This window comes from Schistocerca americana, chromosome 10 (genome assembly GCF_021461395.2).
Source record: "Schistocerca americana isolate TAMUIC-IGC-003095 chromosome 10, iqSchAmer2.1, whole genome shotgun sequence".
NCBI classification, from domain to species: Eukaryota; Metazoa; Arthropoda; class Insecta; order Orthoptera; family Acrididae; genus Schistocerca; species Schistocerca americana.
Genome location: NC_060128.1, coordinates 59880245 through 59904475, shown reverse-complemented (window position 1 = coordinate 59904475; position 24231 = coordinate 59880245). Strand labels below are relative to the sequence as shown.

The following is a 24231-nucleotide window of genomic DNA, read 5'->3' as shown; positions in this document are numbered from 1 at the left end:
TGTGTGTTGTGTGTGTGTGGTTGTGTGTGTATGTGTGTGTGAGTAGACAATTTCTTTTACAACAATATATTTCTACATGGTGCAGAAATGCACATATATAAGCTAAAACAATGAAAATTATTCTTATACCTACTTGTTTCAGATCGAGTCTGTTGCGAGAGCTGCAGAGAGTTTACTGCGTTGGGTGAGTAATAAAAATTCAGCGGCGCTTTTATTACGATAAACCGATTAAGAGTCGAAAAATATACAAGTACTTTATACATGGTCATATACACCGTGATTTTTTTTTTCTACCGTGTACAAACTCTAGTGACTGATCGATGAGAAGATACGGAACAAAAAAAGTCTATTGGACTTACGTCCGTAAATGCATGGTTTCGTGCTAGAGACCATTTATTCAGTCATACATTGTTACAGAAATTGCAGCCTAATGCACTGCACCATGCAGGGACAGTTACAGCATGTGCTGAAGCTGGTTTCCATGAGGCTCAAGGCATGCGCTATGCGCCGTTGCCTGTTCTGTCCCACACGCCCACATCGCCCAGGCTGCATGCGGACAGTGTCAAAGGCAGGCATGAATTCGCTGCCCCAGTCTCTCCATATCTGGAATGGGCTGTGCACACACGATACTTTTGAGGTGGCCCCATAACCAGAAATCGCACGAGTTGAGGTCCGGTGAAGGAGCAGGCCGCGCATCTGGACCCCCTACTCCGATCCATCGGCCGGGGAAGACACGATTGAGAAGCGTCCGGACGTTAACGGCAAAGTGGGCTGGAGCCTAATTACGTAGCAGCCACATAACCCATCGAATCATCAGTGGCACTTATTCCAGCAGCGGAAGCAAAGTCACCCGTAAGAAACGGCAATACTTCCGTCCTGTTAGGCGACGCGGAAGGAAGACTGATCCCAAAATACGGTCGCCAGTTATTCCGGCCCACACATTCCGGCTGGACCGATGCTGATGATTCGCTGTCACAATACCCATGCGAGTTCTGCAGACTATCACACAGATGACTGTTATGGAAGCTCAAGATACGACTCCGCGTATAGGCGGCCTCATCTGTGAGTAGGATGGATGACACTAGTTCAGGAATCGTGTTTGCCTGTTGAAGAAACCATTGACAAAAGTGCTTCCTGTGGTGTCACCGCCAGACACCACACTTGCTAGGTGGTACTTTTAAATCGGCCGTGGTCCATTAGTACATGTCGGACCTGCGTGTCGCCACTGTGTGATCGCAGACCGAGCGCCACCACAAGACAGGTCTCGAGATACGGACTAGCACTCGCCCCAGTTGTACGGACGACGTAGCTAACGACTACACTGACGAAGCCTCGCTCCTTTGCCGAGCCGAGTTAGAATAGCCTTCAGCTAAGTCCATGGCTACGACCTAGCAAGGCGCCATTAGCCTTACATAGCTTGTATCTAAAGAGTCTCACTTGTGTCGTCAAGAGCGATGTATACAACAAGGATGGATTAAAGTTAAGTATTCCAGAAGCTACGTACTTTTCTTTATAGCATTCATTACGTATCCTGTTACAGACCTATCTCTTGCCTGCGTGAACTAAACGCGTGCCTTTCGGCTACTTCCGTGGCGTGGCTGTCTTGCTTACCCCGTACTGCTATCTTTGGATCACGGTGTCCACGGTTCGATTCTCGGCCGGGTTGAGGATTTTCTCCGCTCAGGGACTGGGTGTTGTGTTGTCCTAATCATCATCGTTTCATCCCCATCGAAGCGCAGCGATGATGATTAGGACAACACATCACCCAGTCCCTGAGCGGAGAAAATCTCCGGCCTAGCCGGGAATCGAACCCGGACCGTTAGGACTGACATTGTGTCGCGCTGACCACTCAGCTTCCGGGGTCGGAGCGTTTCCGGATGAAACTGCCTAGCAATGCGGAGAAAGAAATTCCTGCAACTGCAGTTAGAGTGGATTACGAAGACTCACGGACACATATCCCTGGCAGCGTCAGTGTAGTACCCTGGACGTATTGCAAAAACCGGTGGGGCGTTTCCTTACGCAACGGCAGATATGCGGCGTCTGACGTCAGAGCGTATCTGCAGAGGTCGCGAACCGCCCAGTATCTCTGCCGCACTCTCTGAATGGCTACAGCCCAACAGAAATACAAACAACAACAAAAACTATAACATTAGTGCTCCGCCTCCCACGTCGCAAAGTCGTCATCTTCACCTCACTGGACCCCCATTCACAGAAGGTTAACCGAAGAGCGGATTTACATTGAAGAGCGAAAGAAACTGGTACATCTGCCTAATATCGTGTAGGGTCCCCGCGAGCATGCAGAAGTACCGCAACACGACGTGTCATGGACTCGACTAATGTCTGAAGCAGTGCTGGAGGGAACTGACTCCATGAATCCTGCAAGGCTGTCCATAAATGCGTAAGAGTACGAGGGGGTGGCGATCTCTTCTGAGCGGCACGTTGTAAGGCCCAATAATTTTTGTCTCTGTGGAGTTTGGTGGCTTGTTGCCTTATATAGGCGTTGCCGACCGCAGCGCCGCATTCTGCCTGTTTACATATCTCTGTATTTGAAGACGCATGCCTATACCAGTTTCTTGCCACACGCTTTCGTCCGGCCAGCTTCTCGACTGGACTGACGACAGGATTTGTGATTGGTGTAAAGAATGGCAGCTAACTCTAAATATACACTCCTGGAAATGGAAAAAAGAACACATTGACACCGGTGTGTCAGACCCACCATACTTGCTCCGGACACTGCGAGAGGGCTGTACAAGCAATGATCACACGCACGGCACAGCGGACACACCAGGAACCGCGGTGTTGGCCGTCGAATGGCGCTAGCTGCGCAGCATTTGTGCACCGCCGCCGTCAGTGTAAGCCAGTTTGCCGTGGCATACGGAGCTCCATCGCAGTCTTTAACACCGGTAGCATGCCGCGACAGCGTGGACGTGAACCGTATGTGCAGTTGACGGACTTTGAGCGAGGGCGTATAGTGGGCATGCGGGAGGCCAGGTGGACGTACCGCCGAATTGCTCAACACGTGGGGCGTGAGGTCTCCACAGTACATCGATGTTGTCGCCAGTGGTCGGCGGAAGGTGCACGTGCCCGTCGACCTGGGACCGGACCGCAGCGACGCATGGATGCACGCCAATACCGTAGGATCCTACGCAGTGCCGTAGGGGACCGCACCGCCACTTCCCAGCAAATTAGGGACACTGTTGCTCCTGGGGTATCGGCGAGGACCATTCGCAAGCGTCTCCATGATGCTGGGCTACGGTCCCGCACACCATTAGGCCGTCTTCCGCTCACGCCCCAACATCGTGCAGCCCGCCTCCAGTGGTGTCGCGACAGGCGTGAATGGAGGGACGAATGGAGACGTGTCGTCTTCAGCGATGAGAGTCGCTTCCGCCTTGGTGCCAATGATGGTCGTATGCGTGTTTGGCGCCGTGCAGGTGAGCGCCACAATCAGGACTGCATACGACCGAGGCACACAGGGCCAACACCCGGCATCATGGTGTGGGGAGCGGTCTCCTACACTGGCTGTACACCACTGGTGATCATCGAGGGGACACTGAATAGTGCACGGTACATCCAAACCGTCATCGAACCCATCGTTCTACCATTCCTAGACCGGCAAGGGAACTTGCCGTTCCAATAGGACAATGCACGTCCGCATGTATCCCGTGCCACCCAACTTGCTCTAGAAGGTGTAAGTCAACTACCCTGGCCAGCAAGATCTCCGGATCTGTCCCCCATTGCGCATGTTTGGGACTGGATGAAGCGGCGTCTCACGCGGTCTGCACGTCCAGCACGAACGCTGGTCCAACTGAGGCGCCAGGTGGAAATGGCATGGCAAGCCGTTCCACAGGACTACATCCAGCATCTCTACGATCGTCTCCATGGGAGAATAGCAGCCTGCATTGCTGCGAAAGGTGGATATACACTGTACTAGTGCCGACATTGTGCATGCTCTGTTGCCTGTGTCTATGTGCCTGTGGTTCTGTCAGTGTGATCATGTGATGTATCTGACACCAGGAATGTGTCAATAAAGTTTCCCTTTCCTGGGACAATGAATTCACGGTGTTCTTATTTCAATTTCCAGGAGTGTAGATAAATGTAAATTAATGCAGATGAATAGGAAAAAGAATCCTGTAATGTTTGAATACTCCATTAGTAGTGTAGCACTTGACACAGTCACGTCGATTAAATATTTGGCCGTAACATTGCAGAGCGGTATGAAGTGGGACAAGCATGTAATGGCAGTTGTGGGGAAGGGGGATAGTCGTCTTCGGTTCATTGGTAGAATTCTGGGAAGATGTGGTTCATCTGTAAAGGAGACCGCTTATAAAACACTAATACGACCTATTCTTGAGTACTGCTCGAGCGTTTGGGATCCCTATCAGGTCGGGTTGAGGGAGGACATAGAAGCAATTCAGAGGCGGGCTGCTACATTTGTTACTGGTAGGTTTGATCATCACGCGAGTCTTACGGAAATGCTTCAGGAACTCGGATGGGAGTCTCTGGAGGAAAGGAGCCATTCTTTTCGTGAATCGCTACTGAGGAAGTTTAGAGAACCAGCATTTGAGGCTGACTGCAGTACAATTTTACTGCCGCCAGAAAGACAAGATAAGAGAGATTAGGGCTCGTACAGAGGCATATAGGCAGTCATTTTTCCCTCGTTCTGTTTGGGAGTGGAACAGGGAGAGAAGATGCTAGTTGTGGTACGAGGTACCCTCCGCCACGCACCGTATGTTGGATTGCGGAGTATGTATGTAGATGTAGATGTAGATGCTGCCACCTACTGCCAGTTACTCCTATCAGCGACCTCAGTAGTCATTAGGCATCGTGAGAGAGCAGAACGGGGCACTCCGCAGAACTGATCGACTTCGAACGTGGTCAGGTGATTGGGTGTCACTTGTGTCATATGTTTGTACGCGAGATTTCCACACTCCTAAACATCCCTAGGTGCACTGTTTCCGATGCGATAGTGAAGTGGAAACATGAAGGGATACATACAGCACAGAAGCGTAGAGGCCGACCTCGTCTGTTAACTGACAGAGAGCGCCGACATTTGAAGAGGATCGTAATGTGTAATAGGCCCACACCTATCCAGACCATCACACAGCAATTCCAAACTGCATCAGGACCCACTGCAAGTACTATGACAGTTAGGCGGGAGGTGAGAAAACTTGGATTTCATGGTCGAGCGGCTGCTCATAAGCCACACATCACGCCGGTAAATGCCAAACGACGCCTCCCTTGGTGTAAGGAGCGTAAACATTGGACGATTGAACAGTGGAAAAACGTTGTGTGGAGTGACGAATCACGGTACACAATGCAGCGATCCGATGGCATGGAGTGGGTATGGCGAATGCCCGGTGAACGTCATCTGCCAGCGTGTGTAGTGCCAACAGTAAAATTCGGAGGCGGTGGTGTTATGGTGTGGCCGTGTTTTTCACGGAGGGGGCTTGCACCCCCTCTTTTCCGTGACACTGTCACAGCACAGACCTACATTGACGTTTTAAGCACCTCCTTGCTTCCCACTGTTGAGGAGCATTTCGGGGATGGCGATTGCATCTTTCAACACGATCGAGCACCTCTTCGCAATGCACAGCCTGGTTACAAGACAATAACATCTCTGTAGTGGACTGACCTGCACAGAATCCTGATCTGAATCCTGTAGAACACCTTTGGGATGTTTTGGAACGCTGACCTCGTGTAGGGCCTCACCAACCGACATCGATACCTCTCCTCAGTGCAGCATTCCCCGAGAAACCTTTTGGCATCTGATTGATCGTATGCCTGCGAGAGTGGAAGCTGTCATCAAGGCTAAGGGTGGGCCAACACCATACTCCGGATACTTTTGATCACATAGTGTAGGTTCCAGAAAATAAAAATATCTTTCCACGTGAAGTGGAAATAACACCAACGCAGCGTAAGAAGTGAGGTCCAAAACGAAAAGATTTGCCAATTGTTGATATGCAACATAGTTTCTGTGCATGTCAATTTTCGCTAACAACGAAGGAAAATGTAGTGGTTTGCAGACTATGTAACGAAGCGGCAAAAAAGACTTGAGTATTGTAAATTGTAGGCCACTTCTGTAAGTTAATACTGTTTTTAATATCTAAATTCTAAAATCTAAAAACACGTTATGCATCCATATATCCAGAATGACCAAGCGTCTAGTGAGAAATACTCACTTACTCAGTTAAAGACGGTGAAACCAATAATGATTTATTGTAACAGCTATTGCGGAAGACTGCCATGTAAACTTATTAAAAAAGTTCAAAGTGCTTCACCATAATGTTTATCGTCATATTTAGTTAGACAGTATGTCACGTACTTCTTGAATCTATCCAGACACTACAGTATTTGATTATACGAATAGACATGAGAGGCAAACTAGCGAGCTTACGAAGTTACAAGAACAGAGTTTAAATGATGACTCTATAAATATACCACAAATAATTACACCGCGCACAGATTCTTCCTGCGCTCCGTGCGCGTATGGAACGGGATGAAGCAATAATAAACTGCTACAAAGGAAAGTACCCTTTGCCATCCACTTTACAGTGTAGAGTATGGCTCTAGACGTAGATAAATATTACTTGATTCACTTCTTTAATTACCGTTGTTTCAATTCAAACGCACATTCGTTTATGGTGCGTATTTTGAAACCATAATAGTGAACAATTTAAGGGATGATGTTAGATACATTTTCTTTCTTGTGTGCACGTCAGACATTCGTGTCAGAACGTTGGTAACGAAATCGTAGTCAGCTTGTCAGCTGTCGGCGCAGTGTGCCTGTTGACTGCTGCCATCTGGCGGCAGTTCTGGCAGACAACTGCGTTCACTGACTAACAGATGGTGCTGGCGTGCAGCGCGGTGAGATCAGCAGTGCGCAATACTGCATAAGTGCCTGGTCTATAAACTAGGTAAAATTGATACGACTCTTATTTCAGACAACAGCTAATTCTATGTTGAAATTGTGAGCAACAGGTACGGTGACGCAGAAATTAATGAAAAAAAGTCTTTGTCTGACGTCAGTAATACACTTAGTGCGAAGAGACACCGTTCCACTGTCTATATAGTTTTCACAGAAATTGTATTGAGTAATTGGAAATGACCGATTAGTAGCCCCGGTGAATGACGTTTTGAATGCAGCCAACTCCTGGGAATCGGAGACTTGGGACTGTTAAACAGATGCAACCACCGAGCCGGCATAACATGTTTCTCAAATGTTTTGTGTTTCTCAACTGTTTTACGCTCACTAACCGAAATAATTTCTTCCTATAGGCACCATAAAAATGGGCAGCTTTCATTAGTCATGTTTCCTGAGATACTTTCCATTTTTTTATATTTTCTGATTTTGTTTGTTTCAATAACCGTTAGGTGAACTCCATGATTGCGTGTTTGTCATACATATCAAGCTGAATGGTGGGGTAATATCCGACATTTGGTGCTCTGTTTGTAGTGCGAATACGCACTATTTGATCAAAAGTATCCGGACACCCCCAAAAACATCCGATTTTCATATTAGGTGCATTGTGCTGCCACGTACTCCACATCAGCGACCTCAGTAGTCATCAGACATACTGACAAGGGAACCTCCCCATCGCACCCCCCCTCAGATGTAGTTATAAGTTGGCACAGTGGATAGGCCTTGACAAACTGAACACAGATCAATTGAGAAAACAAGAAGAAGTTGTGTGGAACTGTGAAAAAATAAGTAAAATATACAAACTGAGTAGACCATGTGCAAGATAGGCAACATCATGGACCATAGGAGGTCAACAGCGCCGTGGTCCCGTGGTAGCGTGAGCAGGTGTAGAAGGAGAGGTCCGTTGTTCAAGTCTTCCCTCGAGTGAAAATTTTACTTTCTTTATTTTTGCATAGTTATTATCTGTCCGTTCGTTCATTGACGTCTCTGTTCACTGTAATAAGTTTAGTGTCTGTGTTTTGCGACCGCACCGCAAAACCGTGCGATTAGTAGGCGAAAGGACGTGCCTCTCCAATGGGAACCGAAAACATTTGATCGCAAGGTCATAGGTCAACCGATTCCTCCACAGGAAAACACATCTGATATATTCTATACGACACTGGTGACGGCATGTGCGTCACATGACAGGAATATATTGTCGACCCACCTAACTTGTACACTTGGCGAATGGGTAAAAAGATTTTTCTACCTTTCCCGATTTAGGTTTTCTTGTGAATGTGATAAAGTTGCCTTGATGTTGCATATCTTCACATGACCTACTCAGTTTGTATATTTTGCTTATTTTTTCACAGTTCCACAAAACTTCTCCCTGTTTTCTCAATTGATCTGTGTTCAGTTTTTCAAGGCCTATCCACTGTGCCAACTTATAACTACATCTGGGGGGAGGGGGGGTGCGATGGGGAGGTTCCCTCGTGAGAGGGCAGAATGGGGCCCTCCATGGAACTCACGGACTTCGAACATGGTCAGATGACTGGGTGCCACTTGTGTCATACGTTGTATTTTTGCAGGTGAACACAGAGAAGTTGCGAGAGAACAATACTGTGGCGAAGACCAGCAAAGGATCCGATGTTTATTCATTAATTCTTACACATCCAGCTTGTTCTAACAAGGTCTCCTCGAATTCTGTTGTTCCAGCAGCTCTTACGGAACCAGTAGACTAATTAACCACTTATTTATTTATTTTATTTAGCGTATGGCATCTACAGAGTAAAATTGCACACATACTATTAATTAATGTAATAAACGAATTACAAATATATTATTAAATGACTGAGTGCAAACAACAATACGCGAAAGATTAGGGAGACAGCCCCTCCAGCTATTACAAATCCACATCCAGGCAGAATTTTATTGATCGGCGACTCCATGGATATAATTGGAAGGAGAAACAGCCTTGGTCGTATTTTTTTTTTTTTTATTATCCGCAAAATCGATTTTCGGTCACTTAGTGACCATCCTCAGTGCTGTAAGATACAATTAAAATTGTTAGGCACTGGTATTAGCAAGCGTAGAGCGGATAATAAAACAAAAAGTACGACCAAGGCTGTTTCTCCTTCCAATTATTTCCACATCTAAGCAGGTCACCCACTGAACAGCACGTGGAGCAGCATTCATGACATCCCTCCATTCTCCTTCAAACCTTTCGAAGATCAGGTGAGGGATTGTTTGTTGTTATGCACCACAGTCGCATCGTGGGTCATCAGTGAGTTTCCATTTGTGGAGAATGGCCTCACACCTGCCGTGGTTAGTCCTCACACGATTAAGTCTGCACCGAGTTCTTCTGGGCATTTGCATTCCTTCCACCGGCATCGAAGGATCAGAATCAGTGATGAGAGGATGGTGATTATTCGGCGACCAGTATTGCCTCCATTCCCTTGCTATGTCGTACCTTTCTGGGAACTCGAGGACTTCGTCTTCCCATATATGTTTCCTGGATTTTAGGCGGGTTGTTGGTAAATGGTCCAATATTTTTCGGATAGGTATATCTTCAGAGACAGAGGGGTCATTAATTTTCTTCCATTCTCGGATAGCTGCTTCTGAGGGAGGGAGGAGCTATATTGCAAAGGGAATGAAGCCAGGGAACTGGAGTTGATTGCAGAGTTCCTGAGACAATCCTCGTGGTGGTATTAAGCTGGACATCTATTTTCTTTGTGTGTGTGCTCTTGTACCAGTCTGGGGCTCAGTATTCTGCCACCGAGTAAACAAGAGATTGTGCTGCGGTGCGTAGTGTGTTAGCTTGAGCTCCCCAGGAGGTTCCAGGCAGCTTTCTTAATATGTTATTTCGATTTTTTTATCTTTTGACAGGTTATTTCTATTTGTTCTTTATAGGTTAGTGACCGATCAAGAGTGATTCCTAGATATTTTGGATGGCTGTTGTGCGTCAATCGCTCACTGCAGAATGTTACTTGTAACTCTCGTCTTGCCTCATGATTGTTCAGGTGGAATACGCTTACCTCAGTTTTATTTGGATTTGGGCAGAGCCTCCATTTCGTATAATATTGGTTAAGAAGTTGAAGGTCCGTTGACAGAGTAGCTTCTCCCTCTTCGAATGTCTTGCTCTTAGTGGCTATTGCAATGTCATCTGCATAGCAGAATTTTTGCGATTTAGCTGGCATGTCACTCGTGTATAGGTTGAAGAGTGACGACTCAACGGCAAACAGCCTATACACTAGGTGACCGAACTAGTATGAATTTCTCTCACGGTCAAGAAAAATTAACCACTATACGAAGTTGAGAGAAATAATTATTAGTGGGCAGTAGCGGACAATGTTGTTAACACCATTTCCCGGCATGAAAAAGAGAAATTACAGAACCCCTCCCATCCTGCACAGCGTCACCATAGGAGCGAGAGTGTCTAGTGTTGTGGAAGATGTGAATGCCCAGTACGACGTCAGTCCCACGATGGCGTAGCTTTCAGTCCCATATCGGCGACGGAGACGAGAAGGTGGGCATCGAAAGACTTTTCTTCAAACACACACGCAGAATCAAAACATTGCCACCTACCCACCCACCTCCCCAATAGGGCTAGCAAAGTGCTTTGAAAATTATATCCAAACCAAAGACTGCGTTTTGTTGGCAGGACATTTGGAAAATGTAACGGATCTACTAAAGAGACTGCCTATACTATGTCCTCTTTTGTCCGTCCTCTTTTGGAACACTGCTGCGCGCTGTGGGATCCTTACCAGATAGGACTGACGGAGCACATCAAGGAAGTTGAAACAAGGGCAGCACGTTTTGTATTATCATGAGATAGGGGAGACAGTGTCAATGACGGCCGGCCGGAGTGGCCGAGCGGTTCTAGGCGCTACAGTCTGGAACAACGCGGCCGCTACGGTCGCAAGTTCGAATCCTGCCTCGGGCATGGATGTGTGTGATGTCCTTAGGTTGGTTAGCTTTAAGTAGTTCCAAGTTCTAGGGGACTGATGACCTCAGAAGTTAAGTCTCATAGTGCTCACAGCCATCTGAACCATTTTTGAACCACTGACATGATACAGGATTTGCCGTGGAGACCACTAAAACAATAGCATGTTTCGTTACGGCAGAAACTTCTCACTAAATTTCGGAGTCGCCAACTTTCTCCTCCGAATGTGAAAATATTTTGTTGACGCCGACCTACACAGGGATAAACGGGCATCATAACAAAATAACGGAAACCAGAGCTCGCACGGAAAGATATAGGTGTTCGTTTTCAAGCGCGCTGTTCGGGAGCCGAATAATAGAGAATTATTCTGAATTTTTTTCGATGAACCTTCCGCCAGGCGCTTAAGTGTGGTTTGAAACTTTTATCCTTTCTGGATTTGGAACACTGTGATCTGTCTTGTTAAAGGTTTCGGCAATTACTGCAACCAATCGCCGTTTTTTCATCAATTTTTATTTATCCATGACCGGTAAAGAAAGTACACATTTTATTACGAATGCCACACAAAACGAAAAATGAGCAAAGGAAATCTCAGCCCCCACAAAACTCTTTGGAGACAACAACAGCCACACTCTTTGGTTTGTTTATATTTTGTAAAGTATGTGGGAGTTGCCAACGGTGGAAAAGTGCCTGTTTCACTTGGTATTTAACGATACTGGAAAGCATATACTATGTTTTCCAGAGCAGTGCTTGCAACATGAATAAAAATAGTGAGTAATAACATATAATCTTACAACCTTAATATTCCTCCCACATACAATGCCCACTTTTTCGTCTCTGTATTTGCCACAGATGCACGACCCCCACAATACTCCAAACTAAATTGTATCATCTGATGATAAATCGCCAGGGAATTCGAAACCAGCCATGAATAAATAAAAATTGAAGAAAAACCGGCGATTGGTTGCAGTAACTCCTGAAACATTTAAGTGTGATTTGTTTTTAATATCCTTGTAGATGTAGATCATGGATACTAATGTTTTTATTTATGTATAATGCAGACAGAACAACTAGGGGACAAGGAAGAACTGCGTGGTTTAATAGTGCTGGCGTAGGGATTGTACGCCTGTCCATTTTGTTAGCAAAATGTGACTCGCGAGGCAGTAACAGCCGATAACTGACGCTGGAGCGCGCTGCAATCGCGTATCCACGTCGCATAGTTTCTGAGCGTTCAGCGTGTAATCTGCCCCTTCCTTCCTAATTCCATATTCGTCCTTTATGATGATTTGAGAGGGGTGAAGATTACGATGAACTTTCTAGTTTACTTACAGCTTTTCACGTAGAGTTGGCTCCAGATCTTCTTGCCAAGGGGTCTGATTCTTGAAGCTGAAACTGCCACATTTTAGATCCTCACGGCTGCGATTGATCTAAATAAATCTGAAGATTGTTGTTGCAGAATTCTTGTTGTTACGTTAATAAAGCTTCTCACATTTCAGTATATCATACAGTCTTTTGATTTTTTTACATTAACAAAGCCAAAATTACATTTATATATGAAGATGGTATCTGTTCTTTCGGCTCACCGGCCATTTGACCATCTTCTTCTGTGCGGATGCACAAACAGTGCCCAAACTCTTACGAGAATCGGCAAAAAGTCGTGAGTAATGAGTATAATGAGCAGGGGCACTATGAATATACAGGGTGCGTCAAAAACGTGTATACACACTTTGAAGCGTCATAGAAAATTTATTTCCAGTTCTACAACGTTAAATTTCTGGAAATGGAAAGCTTAAAGTCCAATTGGAAAAATAAATGTACTTTGCAAATGTGATTAATGTTCAAACTGGTGGCCTTCAGCATCAATGCATTTCTGAGTACGAGTCACCATCGATTCCGTACGTCGTACCAAAGTGTCCAATGAGATTTCTGCGCACACCGCCTGAAACTCATTCCAAAATGTGTCCAGGTTACGTGGTTTACGTTTGTACATCTCATCTTGTACTGTGCCCCATAAGAAGAAATCCAGCGGCGTGAGGTCTGGAGAGCGTGCAGGAAACTCGATTGGTCCCCTGCGTCCTATCCGCTGGCCTCGCACACTGTGATCCAGGTATGCTCGTACGTCCCTATAATAGTGCGGCGGGGCGCCATCTTGTTGGAAATAAAACTCATAATTACCGTATAATGCACGAATGGCAGGGAACATGGAGTCAGCAAGCATTGTTAGGTACGTTTCTCCAGTGACAGTACCTTCAAAGCGGAAAGGCGCAATGAGTCCCCTTGCAGACAAACCACACCACACATTTACACCAGGCAAATTCACAGCCTTTTCAACTGTAATGTGAGGATTATCTTCAGCCCAGTACACACAACTGTGGCTATTGACAGTTCCATTGAGTTTGAATTGGGCTTCATCCGACCAAATTATGCTACCCATAAATCCCGGTTCACGTCTCACCATCTCCTGAACCCATCACAAAATTCTAACCTTAGATCTGGATCGTCACTTAGCTGTTGCAGTTACTTCCTTGCCACTGCTGCCACCTGTTACTTTCTCACAGATATTTAGCCTTGTAGAACGGGAAATAAATTGTCTATGACAGTTCAAAGTGTGTATACATTTTTTTGATGCTCCCAGTAGTGCAGGACAATATGTTCGGAATGTAGGTCTCACGGGAGGCGTGCCGGAAATAAGTCCCTGCAGTCGCACTATGCTCTGTGTACTCGATGACTAGCCAGCACGGTTTCCTCCGGAAAAAAAAAAAGAAAAAAAGAAAACTGAGTGAAAAGATCAACAACGAACTTCAACGGATGTCATGTGACGTCAGCTACGACGAAATACAACGAACAATAACGAGCAAAATCCAAAGAAAAAGAAAAAAAGAAAAAAAATGGCTCAGATGGATGGAGCGTCTGCCATGTAAGCAAGAGATCCCGGGTTCGAGTCCCGGTCGGGGCACGCATTTTCGACTGTCCCCGTTGACGTATATGAACGTCTGTATGTCCACACTAGTGATTTCATTGTAATTTCATCCGAAACTACATTGTTCTCATAAAATACAAAAATATGTCCGATCACATCAGAGGCATGCTTACGACTCTCACACTCTGCGGAAATAACAATATCCCAAAGGGTTTGCAATTTTACTTAACAAATGACTTTCTACTATTTTCTGCTACAATATTAATTTCGATTATTATTTCATAAATGAATCCAGAAATAAATATAATAAACAGTACAGAATTGCGTAATTAGTAATAGAAATTTTAAGTGTATAAATATTTCGTAATTATAAATTTTTCTAAAAAAATAATTTTAACTGTACATTCAGAACTGACTTATAGATTATATCAACGAGACTAATTTTTTTTATAAAGTAATTCATTTTCATAATTCTTATCTTGAAATATAACATGTTGTTGTTGTTGTGGTCTTCAGTCCTGAGGCTGGTTTGATGCAGCTCTCCATTCTGCTCTATCCTGTGCAGGCTGCTTCATCTCCCAGTACGTACTGCAGCCTACATCCTTCTGAACCTGCTTAGTGTATTCATTTCTTGGTCTCCCTCTACGTTTTTACCCTCCACGCTGCCCTCCAATACTAAATTGGTGATCCCTTGATGCCTTAGAACATGTCCTACCAACCGATCCCTTCTTCTAGTCAAGTTGTGCCACAAACTCCTCTTCTCCCCAATTCTAGTGAGTACCTCCTCATTAGTTATGTGATCTAGCCACCTAATCTTCAGCATTCTTCTGTAGCACCACATTTCAAAAGCTTCTGTTCTCTTCTTGTCCAAACTATTTATCGTCCACGTTTCACTTCCATACATGGCTACATTCCATACAAATACTTTCAGAAACGACTTTCTGACACTTTATACTCGACGTTCACAAATTTCTCGTCTTCGGAAACGCTTTTCTTGCCATTGCCAGTCTACATTTTATATCCTCTCTACTTCGACCATCATCAGTTATTTTGCTCCGCAAATAGCAAAACTCCTTTACTACTTCAACTTTCTCATTTCCTAATCTAATTCCGTCAGCATCACCCGACTTAATTCGACTACATTCCATTATCCTCGTTTTGCTTTTGTTGATGTTCGTCTTATACCCTCCTTTCAAGACACTGTCCATTCCGTTCAATTGCTCTTTTTTTTATTTCTTCTCCATGAATTTTGATACCTACTACGAATTTTTCTTTTGTTTCCTTCACTGCTTGCTCAATATACAGATTGAATAACATCGGGGAGTGGCTACACCCGTGTCTCACTCCCAAATATAAAATACTGCGTAGAAAATTATATGACAGCTTTCAGAAAAGCAACTGCGATAATATTGACCTGTCCAAAATTCGAAAAATAATGCTGGTATCGACAACTACTGTTGAGGAGAAGTAATGCTAGAGGAGGATGTCCCGTTACAGGCGGCACACTGAAGACTCAGCGTTGACGTTCGAAAGCACGGTCCGTGTGCCGAGGCTTAAGGAAATGTCAGAGATCCATTTGTCCATTGTGTTAAATACGAGGTACAAGGAGAATTAGCGAAATAATTTCGCTCCGCTACCCTGGATAGCTATAAATAGAACCTTCCTGCTCCGTCCACGACCAGTTCGTGTTTTGTTCGCCATTGGCGGAACAATAAAGGACGCTGGGGGCTTACGTCACCGCTTTACTGCGCGAGACCTTCGACTCTGACGGGGCTGAGTTGTGATTGCGCTGACTCAGGCGCACATTCTCGCAGTATCGAGCACCGGCAAGCCCACCGTGAATATTGTAAGGTCCGCCCTCCGTAGCGTAGCGGAATCGTTACCGCCTACCACGTAGCGGTCCCGGGTTCGATTCCGGGCAGGGGACTGGGTGTTGTGTATCTTTCATCATCATTGACTCGCAAGTCGCCGAAGTGGCGTCAACTAAAAAGGACTTGCAATACGGCAACCGAACTGCCCCGCATGGGGCTTCCCGGTCAACAATGCCATACGATCATTTCCATTTCCATTGTTAGTAAGGTTCCAGTATCACAACTTGAAACATTTCTTGATTATTACTACAGCTGTTTCAGAAGATTTCCATTTTCAAGTACACCTACGTTGTCCTGACGTATATGTAACATCTGGAGTGACTGTATCTGTTGACTGTTCCAGTTATGTTTCACGTCAAATTCTAAAATATCGATTTCACGTTGATCTCGTATTGTTTTAAACAGCGTGGCTAAATATTTTGATATAATATTGCTGTAACATTACAGATATTTCCTGTCATTTTTGACAGTTCACACCACAGATGTTTTATATTTACATAGTTAGAGACTATGATCTACGATATTACGTCAAAATATTACGCCACACTGTATAAAACCGTGCAAAATTGACGTGAAATCGATATTTTAGAATTTCACGTTAAGCATAACTAGAACAGTGACCCAATACAGTCACACCAGATGTTATATGAAGGGCTTATTTCAATAGTGGTACAAGTCCATTTTTGTTCACTTTCAGATATAGAGTCCTAAAGTTAAATGAGCGCTGAAAACTCTGCAGTTGAGATACCAGAAATATTGAAGCATATAGCTTCTTGCTAGAGAGTAACCTTTCTTCTGTTTGTTTGGATCGTTAATTTCAGAAGCATTATAGGCAGAAAAGTGGAGGTAATGGACTTGAAATAAGCCCTTCACATATACCTCAGGACAATGTAGACGGACTAAATGAAAATCTCCTGAAACAGCTGCCATAATAATCAATAAGAGTTTTAAGCAGTAATACTAGAACCTGGCTTACAATGTCCTTTCAAGACATATATTTCACTGCAGGCCCAGTCATCAAGAAATCACGGAGGATAGCTGACTAATCTTCGTATTTCTTACTTTTTGCCTTTGTAGCATTGAAACTTCCTGGCAGATTAAAACTGGCATTGGCTAATTAATGTAGCGCAAACTTAATGAACAAGGCTTTAACGTCCTCGTCGTTTGGTTGGAATACTGGCTCCAACAAAGCATTACATGAACTCCATTCCTTCCCAGAGTTAACCATCTAATGATTTCAAGCGTTTTTCTGGCTTCTGACATAAAAGGACAGACCACCATAATAATAAACACTTTTTACCTCTCCGCCATTCTGCGTAATCTTTCTTGGTACATGTTATGCGATGTATGCAATTCAAATCATGCCATGCTGAGGGAAGTAGATCAGCAAATTAGACGTTCAGAGTATTAGAAGTGTATCGCTATTTTGGCACCAAAATAACTGACGGTGGCTAAAGTGAAGGATGTACAAACTACTAGCAACGAAAACGTTTTTGAAGGAGAGGAATTAGTTAACATCGAGTAAAAGTTTAACTGCGAGAAAAGTTTTCTCTGAAGGTATTGCACGGAGTGTAGCCCTGCATGGAAATAACGTGGATGATAAGCTGTTCAGACAGAAAAGAACAGAAGATTTTGAGATGTGGTGCTACTGAAGAATGTTGAAGGTCAGATGGTTAAATCGAATGAGTAATGAAGAGGTACTAATTCTAATTGGGCAGACAAGAAAAGTATGGCAACGAATTGATTAAAAGAATAATTCGATAAATAGGACACATCCTGAGGCCTCACTGAATCCCGGGTTCGATTCCCGGCGGGGTCAGGGATTTTCTCTGCCTCGTGATGACTGGGTGTTGTGTGCTGTTCTTAGGTTAGTTAGGTTTAAGTAGTTCTAAGTTCTAGGGGACTGATGACCATAGATGTTAAGTCCCATAGTGCTCAGAGCCATTTGAACCATTTGAAGCTCACTGAATCGTCAGTTTGATAACAGAGGTAGGTTTGAGGGGACAAAATTGTAGAGGGGTACCAAGATTTGACAACAGTGAGCAGGTTCAAATCGATGTACGTTGCAGTAATCATTCAGAGATGAAGAGAATTGCACAGAAGCTGCATCAAACCAGTCTTCGGACTGAAGACAACTGCAGAACTAACCTTTCTTTTCTTCTGTTATACGTTCCACAGTTTGTTTACAGTTTCGCTGTCCGCCATCTATTTACTCAGCATCACCTTCATTTTTGTTTCATCTTCACAATATATTCTGTACACTTCTAGACCAAGTTTTCTAAACTTTCATTGCTGTTAACCAGAAGGGCAATAATACTAGCGAAACAGCACGAATCACTGACATATACATATATATCTACACGCATACTCCGCAAGCTTTCTTACGGAACATGGCGGTGGGTACTCTGTACTAGCCATTTCCTTCCCCATTCCACTAGTAAATGCAGCGAGGGAAAAACGACTATGTGTTGCCGTAAGACTCCTAAATTGTCTTATCTGTGTGGTCCTTACGCGTAATGTACGATGGCAGTGCTATCATTTTCACTGCATTGCACGATATGGGACCAGCTTCTTTCTTCAATACGTTTCCCAGGGTTTTGTGGTCATTTGATAATTTCCTAGCAGCTTCCGTATTCTAGTGTCCTTCAGCCTTGAATCCGAAAACCATCCCTTGCTTTCTTGGAGAACGTGCAAAACCAAATATATGCATAACTAACTATGGGAGCGAAAAGTTATTGTTATTTATGCTGTTGTAGCACAATAGTTAAATATAAAAACTGTCTGGATAGTTACTAAATTTTTCCCACACAATTTTTCACTTCGAAGCAAACAACAATTGAAACAAAAGGGAAGGGAAGATAAACTAGAGACATCTGGCGGGGTGTAATGAAACTTCAAAGTACAGGGTGTTACAAAAAGGTACCGCCAAACTTTCAGGAAACATTCATCACACACAAAGAAAGAGCTCATTTTATTACTTCTCTTCCAATCACATTAATCTTGGAATGGAGACACACAGCAACAGAACGTACCAGCGTGACTTCAAACACTTTGTTACAGGAAATGTACAAAATGTCCTCCGTTAGCGAGGATACATGCATCCACCCTCCGTCGCATGGAATCCCTGATGCGCTGATGCAGCCCTGGAGAATGGCGTATTGTATCACAGCCGTCCACAATACGAGCACGAGGAGTCTCTACATTTGGTTCCGGGGTTGCGTAGACGAGAGCTTTCAAATGCCCCCCTTATGTGAAAGTCAAGAGGGTTGAGGTCAGGAGAGCGTGGAGGCCACGGAATTGGTCCGCCTCTACCAATCCGTCGGTCACCGAATCTGTTGTTGAGAAGCGTACGAACACTTGGACTGAAATGTGCAGGAGCTCCATCGTGCATGAACCACATGTTGTGTCGTACATGTAAACACACATATTCTAGCAGCACAGATAGAGTATCCCGTATGAAATCATGGAGGTGAATCGAGGAAGTACAGTACATACTGACGAAGCTAAAATGAGCTCTAACATGGAAATTAAGCGTTTCCGGACACATGTCCACATAACATCTTTTCTTTATTTGTGTGCGAGGAATGTTTCCTGAAAGTTTGGCCGTACCTTTTTGTAACACCCTGTATGTAAGTTTCATCTGATAGCAGTTATTGTAACTAACTGATGTGTATTGCATTTCAGTCCTCGTCATATCAAACAAAAAAACTGCCTTTTTTTACAGATATGTATAGTACAGCTTTTGTTCAGTAATTACTGACACATTGGCTAGCATGAATAAAGTTCAAAAGTTCATTAATATGCTAATCTCCTAAGGCAGTTGGAATCAAAGTTCATGTAGCAAGAAACGTTAGTAATTAATTAATGAATTTAGCATCAGCTAAAACGAAGTGAAAAAGGTTACTGGGGATATTATTTTGGACCGTGCTGTAAACTGTTGTTTTCTGTTGTTGTCTTTCTTGAGTTGCTTAATTCTTTGCCAAAGATGAAACGGCAAGAAATTTCCGAAGTACTGGCAGATATGAAGCCGTGACTCCGCCCCGCGAACCTTCTCTGACTAGATCAGCCGGCGAGGTCGTATCCCTCAACAGGCGAGGTTCTGGGTTCACATCCCGCGCTGGTGCACAGTTTGAAGCTACCACTAACTAACAAAATAGCGCGCACTACGCTGGGATGGAGACGAGATCTTTGTCTCTTCTGTAGTCTGCAGCTATTGCACAACAACAGCGGTGCTATACTTAGTTGTTTACTTATTGCGACGATGTGACATTTGCCGTGGCGAAACAGCGCAATTTCAACATCGTTTGAACTCTTCTTCCAGGCTATTTCGGCAGGCGCACTATAACAGTTACATACGACGTTTTGAGTGGTTCTCCATTATAAAGATTAGGACTGCGCGTAGTTTAAATGGCTCGTGCTTCATCTTCCGTAGTTGTCGTCTGTCCGGAGACTGGTCTGACGCAGCTCTGCTCGCTACTCGATCCTGTGCAAGACTCTCCATCTCTGCATAGCCACAACAATCTACATCCATCTGGACTTGCTTACTGTATTCATCCCTTGGTATTCCTCCATCAACAAAATTAATTATTCTTTTGTGCCTCAGAAACCGTCTAATCAACCAAATCTCTTCTTGTGGTCAGTTGTGCCATGAAATCATTCTTTCCTTAATTTGATTCAGTATTTATCAGTTATACTATCTACCCACCTTATATTCAGCATTCTTCTGAAGCACCATAAAGGTTGCTACTTAGTTGTCAAGGGCTGTAATCTCAATATATAAAAAGCAATGTCTAACTGAATCATCATCCGCCAAGCCGAAGCCGCTAAGGACAAAACTTGAAATATACTGTAGACGTCATTTGAGAAGGGATTTTTCGAAATTCCAACCCTAAGGAGGTCAAATAGGGGATGAAGCGTTTTTTTGAAGAATGTCGCTATTAAGGCAATTTTGAAGCTTGACCTACGAAAATTGATATTTGGTTTCTCGGCCATTCTAAAGAAATACACGTTTCACTATCTTTAGAAATTTAACCCTTTTTTGCAAATACATAACTGAACAACTACTAAAGGGTTTTTAGGGCTACTAAGGGAGTGCAATAGGGGATGAAATTTTTTAAGAAAATATTTCGTTACAGTAAAAAAAAATTTAAACGTACGAGGGCAGTTCAATAAGTAATGCAACACATTTTTTTCTGAAACAGGGGTTGTTTTATTCAGCATTGAAATACACCAGGTTATTCCCCAATCTTTTAGCTACACAACACTATTTTTCAACGTAATCTCAATTCAATGCTACGGCCTTATGCCACCTTGAAATGAGGGCCTGTATGCTTGCACGGTACCATTCCACTGGTCGATGTCGGAGCCAACGTCGTACTGCATCAATAACTTCTTCATCATCCGCGTAGTGCCTCAAACGGATTGCGTCCTTCATTGGGCCAAACATATGGAAATCCGACGGTGCGAGATCGGGGCTGTAGGGTGCATGAGGAAGAACAGTCCACTGAAGTTTTTTGAGCTCCTCTCGGGTGCGAAGACTTGTGTGAGGTCTTGCGTTGTCATGAAGAAGGAGAAGTTCGTTCAGATTTTTGTGCCTACGAACACGCTGAAGTCGTTTCTTCAATTTCTGAAGAGTAGCACAATACACTTCAGAGTTGATCGTTTGACCATGGGGAAGGACATCGAACAGAATAACCCCTTCAGCGTCCCAGAAGACTGTAACCATGACTTTACCGGCTGAGGGTATGGCTTTAAACTTTTTCTTGGTAGGGGAGTGGGTGTGGCGCCACTCCATTGATTGCCGTTTTGTTTCAGGTTCGAAATGATGAACCCATGTTTCATCGCCTGTAACAATCTTTGACAAGAAATTGTCATCCTCAGCCACATGACGAGCAAGCAATTCCGCACAGATGGTTCTCCTTTGCTCTTTATGGTGTTCGGTTAGACAACGAGGGACCCAGCGGGAACAAACCTTTGAATATCCCAACTGGTGAACAATTGTGACAGCACTACCAACAGAGATGTCAAGTTGAGCACTGAGTTGTTTGATGGTGATCCGTCGATCATCTCGAACGAGTGTGTTCGCACGCTCCGCCATTGCAGGAGTCACAGCTGTGCACGGCCGGCCCGCACGCGGGAGATCAGACAGTCTTGCTTGACCTTGCGGCGATGATGACACACGCTTTGCCCAACGACTCACCGTGCTTTTGTCCGCTGCCAGATCACCGTAGACATTCTGCAAGCGCCTATGAATATCTGAGATGCCCTGGTTTTCCGCCAAAAGAAACTCGATCACTGCCCGTTGTTTGCAACGCGCATCCGTTACAGACGTCATTTTAACAGCTCCGTACAGCGCTGCCACCTGTCGGAAGTCAATGAAACTATACGAGACGAAGCGGGAATGTTTGAAAATATTCCACAAGAAATTTCCGGGTTTTTCAACCAAAATTGGCCGAGAAAAAAAATGTGTTGCATTACTTATTGAACTGCCCTCGTAAATTTATGAAGCTCTGTTTGACTCAATGCCCAGGCGTATCAAGGCCGTTATTACGGCCAGAGGTAGTTGTTCTGGATACTGATTACTCAGGATCTATGCACCCAAATTGCATGAAAATGTAGTCACATGTCAGTTCTAGAATAATATATTTGTCCAATGATTACCCGTTTATCATCGGCATTTCTTCTTGGTGTAGCAATTTTAATGGCCAGTAGTGTATTTCGTGTAGTTCAGTAATTCTCACCCTTGTACATACAGTACTCAAGTAGGTTTGTACGAAACCCTCAGAGTACGTGTCCGCCTCATGAGAAGAACTCTTAATTTTTGTTATAGTTTCGCATTCACGAACATATTCGTCATTGTTGCTGTTGATGTTGTCTTCAGTCCTGAGACTGGTTTGATGCAGCTCTCCATTCTACTCTATCCTGTGCAAGCTTCTTCATGTCCCAGTACCTACTGCAACCTACATCCTTCTGAATCTGCTTAGTGTATTCATCTCTTGGTCTCCCTCTACGATTTTTACCCTCCACGCTGCCCTCCAATGCTAAATTTGTGATCCCTTGATGCCTCAGAACATGTCCTACCAACCGGTCCCTTCTTCTTGTCAAGTTGTGCCACAAACTCCTCTTCTCCCCAATTCTATTCAATACCTCCTCATTAGTTATGTGATCTACCCATCTAATATTCGGCATTCTTCTGTAGCACCACATTTCGAAAGCTTCTATTCTCTTCTTGTCCAAACTAGTTATCGTCCACGTTTCACTTCCATACATGGCTACACTCCATACAAATACTTTCAGAAACGACTTCCTGACAAATCTATACTCGATGTTAACAAATTTCTCTTCTTCTGAAACGCTTTCCTTGCCATTGCCAGTCTACATTTTATATCCTCTCTACTTCGACCATCATCAGTTATTTTGCTCCCCAAATAGCAAAACTCCTTCACTACTTTAAGTGTCTCATTTCCTTATCTAATCCCCTCAGCATCACCCGACTTAATTCGACTACATTCCATTATCCTCGTTTTGCTTTTGTTGATGTTCATCTTATGTCCTCCTTTCAAGCATTCGTCATTATCTTCATTGATTTCAGATATACTCCTGTATGCATGCTACCTTTAGACTTGCTCGAAGATAGATGATGATGTGAATGATGGCTGTGATATGAATGCTATGCATCGTCTAAGAAGGGCCAGAGACGGAGCATCGCACGTAGAGTGGGTACAGGCCGAATTTATCAGTGGGTCACGGTTAAGTTGAGACGTGGCTCTTGTTAGCAGTGCTTAATGAGATCAGTAACCTGGCTTGCAGATACCCGTGTGTGTTTGTTTAGACACGCCCACGGCCGCAAAGCGCTTTGGTGTCAGGGCCTTTAGACGGGCGATAGTCTCCGAGCTCAGCGAATCAGGACAGATAGCGCTCTAGGACGAACGCAGCGCGTTACTGTACTTCCAAGAGGCGCGGCCGTGACCTCGCAGGCTCTACCTTCTCGCGCCGCTGCCGACAGTACGAAAACCGGCAATTATGCCCTTATTGCGTCAAATACGCGTCGGAGAAGCTTTACGTCACGTATTCTGGCCGGAGGCAAGCAGCGCCTGTAGTGGTTAATAGAAAAGAAAAAGAGGAGAAAAGAAGAGAAAAGAAAAGGTTGAAAATGTGGGAAGAAATGGTGAATAAAAAGGGGGGTTTTAAAATCGTTAACGACCGTGAAATAGGGAAAGAATGAAATGCAAATCGGACTTCGTATTACAGGAAAGCTATCGGACCTCGTGATTCGGAAAAGCTATTGTTGGGGTGGTCCTTGTGGCGTTTCTGACAAGGGAACCTCCCCATCGCACCCCCCCTCAGATTTAGCTATAAGTTGGCACAGTGGACAGGCCTTGCAAAACTGAACACAGATCAATCGAGAAAACAGGAAGAAGTTGTATGAAACTATGAAAAAAATAAGTAAAATATACAAAGTGAGTAGCCCATGCGCAGACAGGCAACGTCAAGGATAGTGTGAGGTCAGGAGCGCCGTGGTTAGTGTGAGCAGCTGCGGAACAAGAGGTCCTTGGTTCAAGTCTTCCCTCGGGAGAAAATTTTAATTTTTTATTTTCAGACA

The 24231-nt window shown here is 44.3% G+C and overlaps 1 protein-coding gene across 1 annotated transcript in view; it reads left to right on the top strand.

The window, feature by feature from the left end:
* LOC124552229 (peroxidase-like) overlaps window positions 1–24231 on the top strand; it is a 339571-nt gene that overhangs the window by 78411 nt on the left and 236929 nt on the right. Inside the window, exon 2 of the mRNA XM_047126501.1 lies at window positions 143–184. The gene's annotated coding sequence lies outside the window, so the exon portion shown is untranslated. The remainder of the gene's footprint in view (window positions 1–142; window positions 185–24231) is intronic.